Below are 15,821 nucleotides of genomic sequence, written 5' to 3' on the forward strand. Positions count from 1 at the left end.
CCTTTGACATAAATTGTGAAGCAGTGTGTAAAAAGGGACATCATCGCCTGTTCTGTTTAAGGAAGCTGAGCCACTTCCACATTGACAAACCCATCATGACCCTCTTTTATCATGCTTTTACTGAATACTAGCAGCCTGGTTTGAGAACCTCTCTTTGAAGAACAAAAGCTCACTAAGTCAAACTGTTAAGTGGTCCATGTCATGATCCCTGTCTGTGTGCCGTCTTTATCCCTGCATGTCTTTGGTGTTCATTTAAATGTTCAGCAGTTTAGTTCCTGAGTTATTACAGTCTGATTTTATTCTGTGTTTCATTTCTGTGTTTATTTTATCATGGTTTTGGTTCTGTATTTATTGTAGTTAGTTCTTGCTATTTTATTTTGGTGGTCACGGTTTCCTTGTGTGTTTTGTTAACTTTCTTCCTGTGTCTCTTCCCAGTAGGCATGTGGAGATTAATCAATATGAATCAGTATCTAGGTACAAACGTGCGTGATGCAGATGCATCGATTCAATCAATCAATCAATTTTTTTTATATAGCGCCAAATCACAACAAACAGTTGCCCCAAGGCGCTTTATATTGTAAGGCAAGGCCATACAATAATTATGTAAAACCCCAACGGTCAAAACGACCCCCTGTGAGCAAGCACTTGGCTACAGTGGGAAGGAAAAACTCCCATTTAACAGGAAGAAACCTCCAGCAGAACCAGGCTCAGGGAGGGGCAGTCTTCTGCTGGGACTGGGATTCAATTGACAAGTTGAATCGTGTTGCATCACTCGATACCTGCTTGCATCGATTTTTTCCGAGGCACACTGAATGTACCACGGACGGTTCGAGACACCATAGCGGCCACTGATTTTGAGGATGCTTATTGAGAAAATTACTATTTCACGACATTGATTGCAGACTGCAGCAGGTCTGACTTGAAGCTTGACGCTTGAAGGAACGAAGCAATGCTTTGACCTGCTGTTTGCTGGTTCTCTGCTTTGCTGGATTTCAGAAGCAACAAGTCCACTGCCATGAGCACCAGCCATTGCATAAAATGAAGTTGTCCATCAAGTAAAGGAAATAATAATAACAATAATAATAACTCAGCCACATGGGGTGTGCAGCCTGTACATTCTGAGTGCCGGTCCCAAGCCAGGATAAATGAAGAGGGTTGCGTCAGGAAGGGCATCCGGCGTAAAGCAAGCCAACCCAACTATGCAGACTAAGAATTGAATTTCCATACCGGATCAGTCGCAGCCCGGGTTAACAACGTCTGCCACTGGTGCTGCTGCCCAATAGGGTGCCGGTGGAAATTGGGCTACTGCTGGGTGAAGACAATGAAGAAGAGGAGGAGAATGTTTCCACAAACAACAGGAGAAGAATAAAACTAGAAGGGTGGAAATGAGAGTGGGGACTTTGAATGTTGGTAGTATGACTGGTAAAGGGAGAGAGCTGGCTGATATGATGAAGAGGAGAAAGGTAGACATATTGTGTGTGCAAGAGACCAAGTGGAAGGGAAGTAAGAGCAGGAGCATCGGCAGTGGGTACAAGTTGTTGTACCATGGTGTGGACAGGAAGAGAAATGGTGCTGGGGTCATTTTAAAGGAAGAGTATGTTAAAAATGTGTTGGAGGTTAAGCGAGTGTCTGACAGGGTGATGAGTGTGAAGTTGGAAATTGAAGGGGTGATGATGAATATCATCAGTGCATATGCCCCACAGGTAGTTTGTGAGATGAAGGAGAAAGAAGATTTCTGGAGTGTGTGAGATGAGGTGGTGGAGAGTGTGCCCAAGCATGAAAGAGTGGTGATAGGAGCAGACTTCAATGGGCATGTTGCTGAAGGGAACAGAGGTGATGAGGAAGTAATGGGTAGATATGGTATCAAGGATAGGAATGGGGAAGGACAGATGGTAGCTGATTTTGCAAAAAGGATGAAAATGGCTGTGGTGAATACCTACTTTAAGAAAAGGGAGGAGCACAGGGTAACATATAAGAGTGGAGGAAGGTGCACACAGGTGGACTAAATTCTTTATAGGAGATGCAAGCTAAAAGAAATCAGAGACTGTAAGGTGGTGGCAGGAAAGAGTGTCATTAGACAGCAGAGGATGGTTGTTTGTAGGATGTCTTTAGAGGTAAAGAAAAAGAAGACAAGAGTGAGAGCTCAACAAAGGATCAGATGGTGGAAGCTGAAGGAGGAAGACTGTAGTGTGAAATTTAGCGAGCAGGTGAGAGAAGCACTGGTTGGAGAGGAAGCAATTTTGGACAACTGGAAAAGTACTGCAGATGTGGTGAGGGAGAGAGTAAGGACAGTACTGGGTATGACATCTGGACAGTGGAAGGAAGACAAGGAGACTGCTATAGACTTAGACTGCTGGGGGGTTCCCATGATGCACTGAGTGTTTCTTTCTCTTTTTGCTCTGTATGCACCACTCTGCATTTAATCATTAGTGATCGATCTCTGCTCCCCTCCACAGCATGTCTTTTTCCTGGTTCTCTCCCTCAGCCCCAACCAGTCCCAGCAGAAGACTGCCCCTCCCTGAGCCTGGTTCTGCTGGAGGTTTCTTCCTGTTAAAAGGGAGTTTTTCCTTCCCACTGTAGCCAAGTGCTTGCTCACAGGGGGTCGTTTTGACCGTTGGGTTTTTACATAATTATTGTATGGCCTTGCCTTACAATATAAAGCGCCTTGGGGCAACTGTTTGTTGTGATTTGGCGCTATATAAAAAAATTGATTGAATTGATTGATTGATATTCATCCTGCTGTAACCAGGTTTCTGTAAGGCAGAATAAGTCAATATGTTGATCAATTATTATATCATTTACCAACAGGGACTTAGAAGAGAGAGACCTAATGTTTAATAGACCACATTTAACTGTTTTAGTCTGTGGTGGAGTTGAAGGTGCTATATTATTTTTTCTTTTTGAATTTTTATGCTTAAATAGATTTTTGCTGGTTATTGGTGGTCTGGGAGCAGACACCGTCTCTACTGGGATGGGGTAATGGACACGAGCAGGGCTAAAGTCAATACAAAGCTCAGACAATGGAGGCTGGTCCGTGGGGAGTGTTTTTTCTGTGGCTCGAGTGAGCATCTACAGAGGAACTGCCCCAAATGGTTAAACGACAACGCCCGCCCTTAGGAGCTGGGCTAAGGGTGGGCCATAATACGTACGTGGGGAAACCCCTCTTCCATTAATCACACACCAGACACCGCCAGTGACACTGGCGGTGTCTGGTAATCACAGGGAGGAGATTGTGCTTTATGTAACACCTTCTACCTCCCATGTGATTTTAGGCTATCCTTGGATGATAAAGCACAATCCCCGGATTGATTGGCCATCTGGGGTTGTGGCTCAGTGGAGCGAAACCTGCCACCGGGAATGTCTCGGATCCTTGGTTCCGCCTGGTGTGACAGCTAGTGAAGAGGTCAAAGTCCCTCCCAATCTGACAGCGGTGCCAAGTGAGTACCACGATCTTGCTGACGTTTTCAGCAAGGATCTGGTGCTCACCCTTCCCTCGCACTATCCGTACGATTGTGCCATTGATTTGATCCCGGGCATTGAGTACCCGTCCAGCAGGCTGTACAACCTCTCACGTCCTAAACGCGAATCAATGGAGACCTACATCCGGGACTCATTAGCTGCCGGGCTGATCCGGAACTCCACCTCCCCGATGGGTGCTGGTTTCTTTTTTGTGGGCAAGAAAGACGGTGGACTCCATCCATGCATTGATTACAGGGGGCTGAACGAGATTACGCTTCGCAACCGATACCCTCTGCCCCTGTTAGATTCAGTGTTCATGCCCCTGCATGGAGCCCAAATATTCACAAAACTGGATCTTAGGAATGCGTACCACCTGGTTCTGATCCGGAAGGGAGACGAATGGAAGACGGAATTTAACACCCCGTTAGGTCACTTTGAGTACCTGGTCATGCCGTTCGGCCTCACAAATGCCCCCGCGATGTTCCAAGCTTTGGTAAACAATGTCTTGCGGGACTTCCTGCATCAGTTTGTCTTCATATATCTAGACGATATACTCATCTTTTCCCCGGATCCTGAGACTCATGTTACGCATGTACGTCAGGTCCTGCAGCGGTTGTTGGAGAACCGGCTGTTTGTGAAGGGCGAGAAGTGCGAGTTCCACCGTACTTCTTTGTCCTTCCTGGGGTTCATCATCTCCTCAAACTCCGTTGCACCCGATCCGGCCAAGGTAGCGGCGGTGAGAGACTGGCCCCAACCAACAAACCGTAGGAAACTGCAACAGTTCCTCGGTTTTGCTAATTTTTACCGGAGGTTCATCAAGGGCTATAGTCAGGTGGTTAGTCCCCTGACAGCCCTGACCTCCACAAAAGTCCCCTTCACCTGGTCGGATCGGTGCGAAGTCGCGTTTAGGGAGTTGAAACGCCGGTTCTCGACTGCGCCAGTTCTGGTGCAGCCCGATCCTAGTCGCCAGTTTATAGTCGAAGTGGATGCCTCTGACTCAGGGATAGGAGCCGTGCTGTCCCAGAGGAGGGAGTCCGACAAGGTTCTCCACCCTTGTGCCTATTTTTCCCGCAGGTTGACCCCGGCTGAAAGGAACTATGACGTCGGCAATCGGTAACTTCTTGCGGTGAAGGAGGCTCTGGAGGAGTGGAGACACCTGTTGGAAGGTGCTTCGGAGCCATTCACGGTTTTCACTGACCATCGGAACCTGGAGTACATCCGGACTGCCAAGCGTCTGAACCCCAGGCAAGCCCGCTGGTCACTGTTCTTCGGGCGTTTTGACGTTCGGATCACATACTGCCCCGGGACAAAGAACTAACGGTCTGACACCCTGTCCCGGGTGCACGAAGAGGAAGTCAGGACCAAGCTGTCTGACCCGACCGAAACCATCATCCCCGAGTCCACTGTCGTGGCCACCCTCACCTGGGACGTGGAGAAGACCGTCCGGGAGGCCCTGACACGGAACCCGGACCCAGGGACCGGCCCCAAGAACAGACTGTACGTCCCGCCAGAAGCCAGAGCTGCAGTCTTGGACTTCTGTCATGGTTCCAAGCTCTCCTGCCACCCAGGGGTGCGAAGAACTGTGGCAGTTGTCCGGCAGCGCTTCTGGTGGGTGTCTCTGGAAGCCGACATCCGGGAGTATGTCCAGGCCTGCACCACCTGCGCCAGGGGCAAAACGGACCACCAAAGAACCCAGGGTCTCCTTCAGCCTTTGCCTGTGCCTCATCGCCCCTGGTCTCACATTGGCCTGGACTTCGTCATGGGCCTCCCGCCGTCCCAGGGCAAGACAACCATCCTCACAATAGTGGACCGGTTCGCCAAGGCGGCCCACTTTGTGGCCCTCCCGAAGCTCCCGACGGCCCAGGAGACTGCAGACCTCCTGCTCCACCATGTGGTGCGTCTGCATGGGATTCCATCGGACATTGTCTCAGATCGTGGTCCCCAGTTCTCCTCCCAGGTCTGGAGGAGTTTCTGCAGGGAACTGGGGGCCACAGTAAGCCTCTCGTCCGGGTACCACCCCCAGACGAACGTGCAGGCAGAGCGGATGAATCAGGAGTTGGAGCAGACCCTCCGCTGCGTGACCTCCACACACCCGATGGCCTGGAGTGACCATCTGGCCTGGATCGAGTACGCTCATAACAGCCAAGTGTCATCTCCCACCGGCCTCTCCCCATTCGAGATATGTTTGGGGTACAAGCCCCCATTATTTCCGTTGGTGGAGGGAGAGGTCGGGGTGCCCTCAGTCCACGCCCATCTGAGGAGGTGCCGTCGGGTGTGGCCTACCGCCCGCTCTGCCCTGCTCAAAGCGCGGACGAGGGCCAAGGCCCTTGTAGACCGCCGGCATGCCCCGGCCCCTACGTATCAGCCCGGGCGGGCGGTTTGGCTATCCACAAAAGACATTCCCCTACAAGTGGAATCCCAAAAGCTAAAGGACAGATATAGCGGACCCTTCACCATCCTAAAAGTTCTCAGCCCAGCCGCAGTGAAGCTGAAGCTGCCAGCTTCACTGCGGATACATCCGGTTTTTCATGTGTCAATACTCAAACCCTGCCACTCCTCTTCCCTCTGTGCCCCCGGACCGGCGCCGCCGCCTGCCCGGATCATTGACGGGGAGCCGGCTTGGACTGTGTGCCGGCTCCTGGACATTCGTCGGAAGGGCCGGGGGTTCCAGTATTTCGTGGACTGGGAGGGGTATGGACCCAAAGAACGCTCCTGGGTGAAGAAGAGCTTCATCCTGGACCCGGCCCTCCTGGCCGACTTCTACCGGCGGCACCCGGACAAGCCTGGTCGGGTGCCAGGAGGCGCCCATTGAGGGGGGGGTCCTGTTGTGTGGGCCGCTGAAGAGGAGGTACTGCTGGCCCACCACCACCACCAGATGGCGCCCTGCTTGAAGTGCGGGCTTCAAGCACGAGGGCGTCATAGCAACCGGGAGTGACAGCTGTCACCCGTCATCAGCACCAGCTGTCACTCATTTCACATCATACCACCACCACCATAAAGGCCGGACTGCAACTCCACCTCCCCGCCAAGAAATCAGCTACCTTGGAGGTAATTTTCTCTGCTGACTTAAAACATTGAGTAATAATCTGAACTTCTTTGCAGCCGTTTTCCTGTGGTGTTGCCTTATCTGTGGGATTGGCGTTTGGTGTGATCAGCGATGGCTTCGCTTCACACTCCAACCAGATAAGTGGTTAGACAGGAGCTGCACGAGTGTGTGATTGGAGGTGGAGGTGCTCCCTCCCAAAAGAACACAGACGGTGGAATTACTGAGTGTGCAAACTCACACTCATCAAAACTGTTTCTGTTCTCTGCCAGCAGTACCCGGTCTGACAGCTGGAGATGGTGGCCACCTGGGGCTCCAGGACTTGGCGGCTCCGGTGTTCTTCAGATCCGTTGGCGGTGAAGGCTGTGTGGGATCCAGCTCGGTTCTAGACGGAGGTCTCCTATCCTCAAACCTGCCCACACGTCACTTAACATTTAACTGTCTGTGGTACCAAAACTGGGTTTGTCTGTATTCCGTTGTGCATTTCACAACATTAAATTGTTACTGTTTGGCTTATCCATTGTCCGTTCATTTAGCGCCCCCTGTTGTGGGTCTATGTTCCTACACTTTCACAACAAAAGGACTTGTACTGATTGGCCAGACAAAGGGACAGAGCTGGAAAGGAAGTGCAGCAGGTTAGGGTGGTAAAAGATGCAGATGGTAATGTGCTGACAAGTGAAGAGTGTGTGCTGAGAAGGTGGAGGGAATATTTTGAAAAGCTGATGAATAAAGAAAATGAGCAAGAGAAAAGGCTGGATGATGTGGTGAGAGTAAATCAGGAAGAACAAGAGATTAGTAAGGAAGAAGTGAGGGCTGCTATGAAGAGGATGAAGAGTGGAAAGGCAGTTGGTCCAGATGACATTCCAGTGGAGGCATGGAAATGTCTAGCAGAGATGGCTCTTCAAGTTTCTAACCAGGTTGTTTTTTAAAACTTTGGAAAGTGAGAGGATGCCTGAGGAGGGCAGACAAAGTGTGTTGGTTCCTATTTTCAAGAACAAGAGTGATGTGCAGAGCTGCAGTAACTACAGAGGCATAAAGTTGATCAGCCACAGCATGAAGTTATGGGAAAGAGTAGTAGAAGCTAGGCTTAGAAAACAGGTGAAGATCTGTGAACAGCAATATGGTTTCATGCTGAGAAAGAGCACTACAGATGCAATGTTTGCTCTGAGAATACTGTTGGAGAAGTACAGAGAAGGCCAGAAAGAGTTACATTGTGTGTTTGTGGAATTAGAAAAAGCTTATGATAGGGTGCCAAGAGAAGAGCTGTGGTATTGTATGAGGAAGTCTGGAGTGGCAGAGAAGTATGTGAGGGTAGTGCAGGACATGTACAAGAATAGTGTGACAGCAGTGAGATGCGCAGTCGGAATGATAGACTCATTCAAGGTGGAGGTGGGATTACACCAAGGATCAGCTCTGAGTCCTTTCTTGTTTGCCGTGGTGATGGACAGGTTGACAGATGAGATCGGATGAGACCATGGACTATGATGTTTGCAGATGACATTGTGACCTGTAGTGAGAGTAGAGAGCAAGTTGAGTCTAGTCTGGAGAGGTGGAGATATGCTTTGGAGAGAAGTCAGTAGAAGCAGGACTGAGTACATGTGTGTGAATGGGAGGGAGCCCAGTGGAATAGTGCAGTTACAAGGAGTAGAAGTGGTGAAAATAGGTGAGTTTAAATATTTGGGGTCAACTGTTCAAAGTAATGGAGAGTGTGGTAGAGAGGTGAAGAAGAGAGTGCAGGCAGGGTGGAGTGGGTGGAGAAAGGTGGCAGGAGTGATTTGTGACCAAAGAATATCAGCAAGAGTGAAGGGGAAAGTTTAAAAGACAGTAGTGAGACCAGCTATGTTGTACAGTTTAGAGACGGTGGCACTAACAAAAAGACAGGAGGCAGAGCTGGAGATGTTGAGATTCTCTTTGGGAGTGACAAGAATGGACAAGATTAGGAATGAACATATCAGAGGGACAGCTCAGGTGGGACGGTTTGGAGACAAAGTCAGAGAGGCGAGATTGAGATGGTTTGGACATGTGCAGAGGAGGGACCCAGTGTATATAGGGAGAAGGATGCTGAGAATGGAGCCACCAGGCAGGAAGAGAAGAGGGAGACCAAAGAGGAGGTTTATGGATCTGCTGATGGAGGACATGCAGGTGGTTGGTGTGACAGAGGAAGATACAGAGGACAGGGTGAGATGGAAACGACTGATCTGGTGTGGCGACGGCTAACGGGAACAGCCAAAAGACAAATAATAATAATAATTGTTAAGGATTTTATATATATATATATGTTATCACTGTTAAACATTTGTACCTTTTGTCTTCTTTCTGATGAGAACGGTGTTGTGCTGTTTGCACCTAACCCCGAGAATGTATGTGTTATTCAACCTTGTTTTAGCATGCTGGGGTCAATCTGAACTGGGAATGAGAAGCTGGATGTACTTATTATTATTCTGATTGTGATGTGATGCTTAGTGTTCCAGGCAGATGCAGAACAGCTGATAACTGCGAACGAGATGTGCTGACCTTCGACGATAAGAGTAAAAGAAAGAAACTGTTTTGCTTACAGCTGCACTTATTGACGTGTGTGTTTATGTTACGGGAAGAAACTTGTCTTGCGTCATTCCCCCCACCCTTAGGACAAGTTTTTGTTTATGTGATGAGGGATTCACTAATAAAAAGAGCGAAGCACAGGGCAGACTTTAGTGTAGCTTTGGTGTACAGCCTGGCCGCACTCCGCGCGTAAAATTTGACTTTCTGTCTCACTGGTGTTTCTTGACTCTGTTTGTCTTGTTAAAGGTTTTAAAAATGTTTGGAGGAGAAAATACCCAACATTGACTGGGGGCTACGTCCGGGAGCTCAACAATACCGGAGGTGTCCAGCGGAGGTCGTCAAGTCCAGACGTAAATCCTTGGCCAAGGTCCGATCGATTGATCGTGTCTGCAATTGTCGACCACCGTTGGCATTGTCTGGTTGACGAGATTTTCCCGAAGAAGACAGACAGGAAGTCGAGTCAGTGAGTAGAATTTCTTTGTAAATAGTACTGAGTGAGTGGTGATCAGATCACATAAACAGTTAAATTCCGCAAGCGATGATACAGAATCGTCTGTTAATGCAAAGCAGTTAAACTCTGTAAGGAGGGTGCGGACTCCTCTGTTTATATACGCGTACCGGTAGGGGATAAAAGTGATCACATAAAACAGTTAAACTCCGTAAGCGATGGCGTGGAATCGTCTGTTAATGCAAAGCAGTTAAACTCCGCGAGGAGGGCGGACTCCTCTACGGTTGCGAGGGACGCCCGTAGTTAAATTCCGGAAGGAGGGTACGGACTCCTCTGTTTTAATACGTAAAGGAAATCCCGGGTAGAAATACGTGCACTGTAAAAAAGCAGTTAAATTTGGCAGGGACGGCGGAGTCCCCTAATGCAGGACATTAGTTAAATTTCACGGGAGGGCGAGCTTCCCTGGCATAAGAATACGCGTACGATTATTAAAAGTGTTTCTATGTGTAAATAGTGTTTTGTGTAAGTGTAAATAACTGTGTGAAAGTGTAATACTTTGGACAACGTTAGTGACAACCGTGCGTGTGGAAGCAGCAGGCAAGTGATTCCGCTTCCTACGGGGAGGTGAAAGGAATCAACCACACAACGGCAAATTAATTGTCACGTCCAAAGAAAGTGTGAAAACTTCAGATTTAGAACACCCTAGGTGTGCCCCCGTCTGAAGTCCAAATTATAACAAGGGATAATAAAAATGGGGGGTAAGACGTCTAAAAATAAGGAAAATTTATCAACTGACGACTGGAAATTTATGGAAGCAAAAAAAATCCAAAAGCAACAAAGAAATTGGAGACCTGGATAAATAAACATGACTTTGACGGACGACTGAACCTGATCAGTATACAGAAGCTAAAGAAGGAGTTAGAACAGCAACATAAAGGTGATGAGAAAAAGATGCAGAAAGTAGGGGCAGATTTAGTGGCATTTTGGGAGGAGGAAGCAGAGAACAGACAGAAGGGAGCAGAGAAGCGACAATTAGAGAAAGCAAGGAAAAAGAAAGCTGTAGGTAAGGCAGAAGAAGATGTGATAATTCAGCACAGAGAACCAGAACAGCCTCAACAACCACCGCCGGCTGGATCGTCGGTGACAACAACACCCTTATCTCCTCTACCGGAGGATGATGATGTACCGCCACCACAGTATGATTTGGCAGTAAAACCTAAGGTAAAAAGTGAAAAACCAGAAAAACCAGAAAAACCACAAACACGCAGTCAAGCGAAAGTGCCTACAGCCCCTCCCATGGTGGAACACAGTGACCAGGGAGGTGCCTATCCTATGATAGAAGTACCAAATCCTCGTGCAGGAACAGCAGGACAGCGATCAACCATACTCGTATATCGAACATGGAATGCTGATAATATCAAAGCAGCAGTCGACATGATACCATCGCCACATGTCGACATTGAGGGATTTATGCAGGATATAGAAAACATTAGAAGTTCTTACCACCTTAGTGGACCTGAAGTCCAACAGGTGTGGATGAAAGCATGTGGCCCTAAAAAGGAGTCAGATACGCGGAGACTGGAATCCTGCAGACCAGGATGGCGTACCATTGCCACATGATGATCCAGTCTTGAAAACAAGAGTGGAAGCTATGATTACACGTGCAAAAGGTGTGTTAGGACCAAAGATAAATTATACTGAAATTACCAGGACAACTCAGAAAGAAGGAGAACCATGGACAGAGTTTAGATGCAGATTTGAGAGTGTATTTAGAGTCCATAGTGGCATATTGCCAGGAACACCAGTGTATGAAAACAAATTGAAAAATATTTCACCTGTGAAGCTGACAATGACCGATTTGATTCATGATGGCAACTCAACAGCTGTCATAACAGTAACAGGTGCCACTGAAGATGTTTTAAAATTGAGATTCACAGGTATGCCATTACATGTGTCACTTTGTAAACCATATTTGACAGAATGGCAAGAATTGGGACTGACAGTCATAACAGCCTTGTCAGCCACTGATTGGAGCAGAGTTGGACCACGAACGGAGTTCAGTCCATCAACTAAATTGTATAAAGTGCCAGTTAATGTCTCATTGGTGCTGACAGCTGGAACACACATTGATGTGTCCACTTCACAATCCTGAGTGTTTCAGTTGAGTCCTGAAGAGGATGATCTTCTCTCTTCTGTACCATCAGGATTGTGGACAACAGGTCCTTCAGACGTAGGACTGATAAAAAATGCACAACCTGTAGTTATAAGACCAAAAACAGAATACAGACCATGTGTAAGACAGTATCCATTGAAACCTGATGCAATTGAAGGAATCAGGCCAGTAATAGAGAATTTATTAACAGCAGGAGTAATAGTGCCATGTCCAGATTCACCATGTAACACACCCATATTTCCTGTAAAAAAGGCTCCGCCCTCAGTGGGGTGGAGAATGATTCAAGATCTGCAGGCAGTAAATGCTGCTGTGATTAAAAGAGCACCATGTGTCCCAGATCCACACACCTTGTTAAATTCGCTGAGACCAAATTCTAATAGTTTCTCAGTAATTGACATAAGTAATGCATTTTTCTCTGTGCCAGTACATCCAGATAGTCAATTCTGGTTTGCTTTTACCTTTAAAGGACAACGATATACATTCACCAGATTACCGCAGGGTTACGCAGAGAGCCCAACTATTTATTCTCAAGTCATGTCAGCATGTTTAGCCAATTTTGTTCCACCGGCAGATAGCCAACTATTAGTGTATGTCGATGACATTTGATTGCCTCTGACACACGAGAAAACTGCATAACTGACACAGTAGCATTATTATGTTTCTTATTTGATAATGGCCACAAAGTGAGTAAAAACAAAGTTCAGTTGTGTAGGGATAAAGTAAAATATTTAGGACATGAATTATCAGCCACAGGGCGTACTATCCTGTCTGACAGGAAGGAAGCAATTTTGCACGCTCCAAAACCACAAACCAAAAAGCAGATGATGTCATTTCTTGGACTGACTAATTACTGCAGGGCATGGATTCCCTGTTATGCAGAATTGACTAGTCCACTTTCTGATTTGATGTACAAGGATGATATTTCAATGTCAACCGTGTTGGAATGGAACAAAGATGCTGAGGAAGCTTTTGTAAAAGTAAAACAAACATTAGTGTCATCCACAGTTTTGGCACTACCAGATTATAGTAAACCATTCATTCAAACAGTTGATTGTAAGAATAAGTTCATGACTAGTGTTTTGGTTCAAGTGTATGGCTCAAAATTGAGGCCAGTTGCCTACTACTCATCTAAATTGGATGCAGTAGCAAGTGCTTTACCACCATGCGTACAGGCTGTTGTTGCAGCCTCTATGGCTGTTCAAAGTAGCAGTAATGTTGTTCTATTCCATCAGTTGACACTGAAAGTTCCACATGCAGTTTCTGCACTTCTGTTGCAGACAAACATGAGCCTTTTGTCCCCAGCAAGACATCTTTCGTGTATGTCCTTGCTATTATCACAACCACACCTTACGGTAGAGCGCTGTACAACATTGAATCCATCCACATTGATACCTTTACCTGAGGATGATGAGCCGCACAATTGTCTTGATGTAGCTACGGTCTGTACGAAAGCACGCCCAGACCTCCAGGACACACCCATCCCAAACAGTACAATTGTGTATGTGGATGGTTCTTCCACTAAAAACGCTTATGGACAAACACAATCTGGATATGCTGTTGTCACAAATTCAGAAGTATTGGATTCTGCTTCATTGCCATCCTCATTTTCAGCACAAGCAGCTGAATTAGTTGCTTTAACTGCAGCTTGCTATCTGTTTAAAGGTACGGCTGTATCAATTTATACAGACAGCCAGTACGCTTTCAGCACAGTGCATGTGTTTGCAAAACTGTGGGAAGAGCGTGGAATGGTGACATCATCTGGAAAGCCAGTGACTCATGCCACTCTCCTAACTGCACTACTGAAAGCTGTGAAATTGCCTAACCAAATTGCTATATGCAAATGTGCGGCTCACACCAAAGGCTCTGACAGTGTTTCAAAAGGAAATGACGTTGCTGACAAAACCACAAAGGCGGCAACAGCTCTTTCTATTTTTCTCCTATATGACACCCCTCCGGATATGACCACAAAAGAAACCCATATTGCCAAAAAATATGTTTAAATGGGCAGCTATTATGAGCCATGGCGTGACGCATGTCTCATCAGGGGGTATGATATCGCAATTGCAATCTATTTTTTGTCTTTATGGGTTCGATGCATATGCAAAACAGCATTGTAGAGCATGCATGACATGTGCAAAACACAACTCACAAGGCAATTTGAGACCCCAAAGAGGCAAATTTCCAACACCACAATATCCCTTTCAAGTGATTCATATGGATTATATACAGCTGAGTAAACATGAAGGGAAGGAATTTTGTTTAGTCATAATTGATGCCTTCTCAAAATGGGTAGAATTGTTCCCTACAAAACATGCAGATGCACTTACAGTGGCTAAGGCACTGTGCAAAGACATCATTCCACGATTTGGAATACCAGAAACAGTCTATTCAGATAATGGAGCGCATTTTGTTAATACAATAGTGCAATACGTAGGAGAAGCGCTACAGGTCAATCTCAAAAAATCATTGTGCTTATCAACCACACAGTGCCGGATTAGTGGAAAGGACAAAGGGCACAATAAAAATAAGATTAAGGAAATGTATAGAAGAGACAAAACGAACCTGGATTGAATGTTGGACCTAGTAAAATTGTATATGAGAATAACACCAACACCATCAGGGTTAACACCATTTGAGATACTTTATGGACGACCATATCGTCTACCAATTTTGACATGGATACTAAAACAGCAGATGAGGAACAAACATTAGCAAATTTTATGAAAAAGACATTAACACAGAAAGAGATAACTTAAACACATTTACTGCCGAATAATTTTGATCTTCCACAGGACGGCCTTCCAGTAGTCTAGCCAGGAGACTGGGTGTTCATCAGAGTCCAGTCCTCGTTGGGAAGGTCTATACCAAGTGCAGTTAACAACACCAACGGCAGTAAAGATAGCGGAGAGATCAACGTGGATACATCACTGTAAGATACAGCGTGTGTTGGCGGCCTCCACAGTGTAAGGGGAAGTCTGGCTACAAAGGGAGTCTATTTAATTAGCAATAGATTGTCTCAATGCCAGTGAAGCAGGGAGATCCTTGCACTATTAGGTGAGGTGGTTAACAACACTGTATCCTAGCAATCATGACTGAACTACAGCAGACCCCGGAGCGGCGTGCTCAGCGCCGCCGCTGCCGGACTGTTGGTAGGGCAGCCGGTTGCGTTGTGATCTTAGTGTGTTTCGTGCTCCTCGGATTCCTGGCCTGGTGGTTGACCCAAGAATTGCAGCTCACTGTGGACCAAGCCAGAGAACAACGCAAGCAACGTCAGAAGAGGTTTATTCATAATGTGAATGAGACAGATGGACACCCTCATATATACCATACTAATATGTGGTACAGATATGTTCATTTATTGGCTATGGAATTACGTTACTAATTGTTATGTTTGTTCGCAAATACCTATATCCTCAACACACCCAGCTCTGACGGCTAAACCGTACCCTGCTAGGGTGACAGAATGTCTTATCATACGGATGCATAATCAAACTGTATTTCGGGGGCAGCAGTTCTCAGCAAATCTGATAAGATGTAACACCACTTGCCTCAGTGCAACCACTTATATGATAGGGATTTCAACAGAGGACGTACAAGCGTGCCCAAGTGCTGCTCCATTGACTAGACTGAAGGGAAACGCAAAAATATCATCACGTTAAATTGTCATCACAACGGCCATTCCCAATTTGCTTTTACGGGACAGGGAATAAAAATGTAGGTAAAATTAAGAAACGTCTGTGTACCCAAACGTATGTTTTATCAAATAATTTAAGCCTAACCAAAACATAATATGTGGATGGTACTTATCTTCATCACATTGGACGGGGATGTAATTATACAGGCTCCTGTCCATGGGGAACGGATGAATCATGTGCTTATGTTAGTAAGTTTTGCTACCACCTGTAAATGGTACTCCGGTGTATGATGACATCTATTTGCTTTGTGGTTCCAGACTGTACATGAGTCTCCCACCAAATTGGGGTGGTGTGTGTGCACCTACCCAGGTGACTGACCATACATATGTGGTAGGACCTCCACAGAGAAGAATGGCAGCACCAGACGGAGGAGATTGATATACCCAGATGTGTTACCACATAATCACATGTGGGGCTCGGATGTACTAAAGGACCAAAAAATTGCGGTCTGTAGGAGATAAA

At 46.6% G+C, this 15,821-nt stretch overlaps 1 protein-coding gene across 1 annotated transcript in view; it reads right to left on the bottom strand.

The window, feature by feature from the left end:
• The window catches only part of pde1a (phosphodiesterase 1A, calmodulin-dependent), a 397,928-nt gene that overhangs the window by 31,633 nt on the left and 350,474 nt on the right, over window positions 1–15,821 (bottom strand). The gene's annotated exons all lie outside the window — the stretch shown is intronic.

The sequence above is a fragment of the Thalassophryne amazonica genome, chromosome 14, assembly GCF_902500255.1.
Source record: "Thalassophryne amazonica chromosome 14, fThaAma1.1, whole genome shotgun sequence".
Taxonomy (NCBI): domain Eukaryota; kingdom Metazoa; phylum Chordata; class Actinopteri; order Batrachoidiformes; family Batrachoididae; genus Thalassophryne; species Thalassophryne amazonica.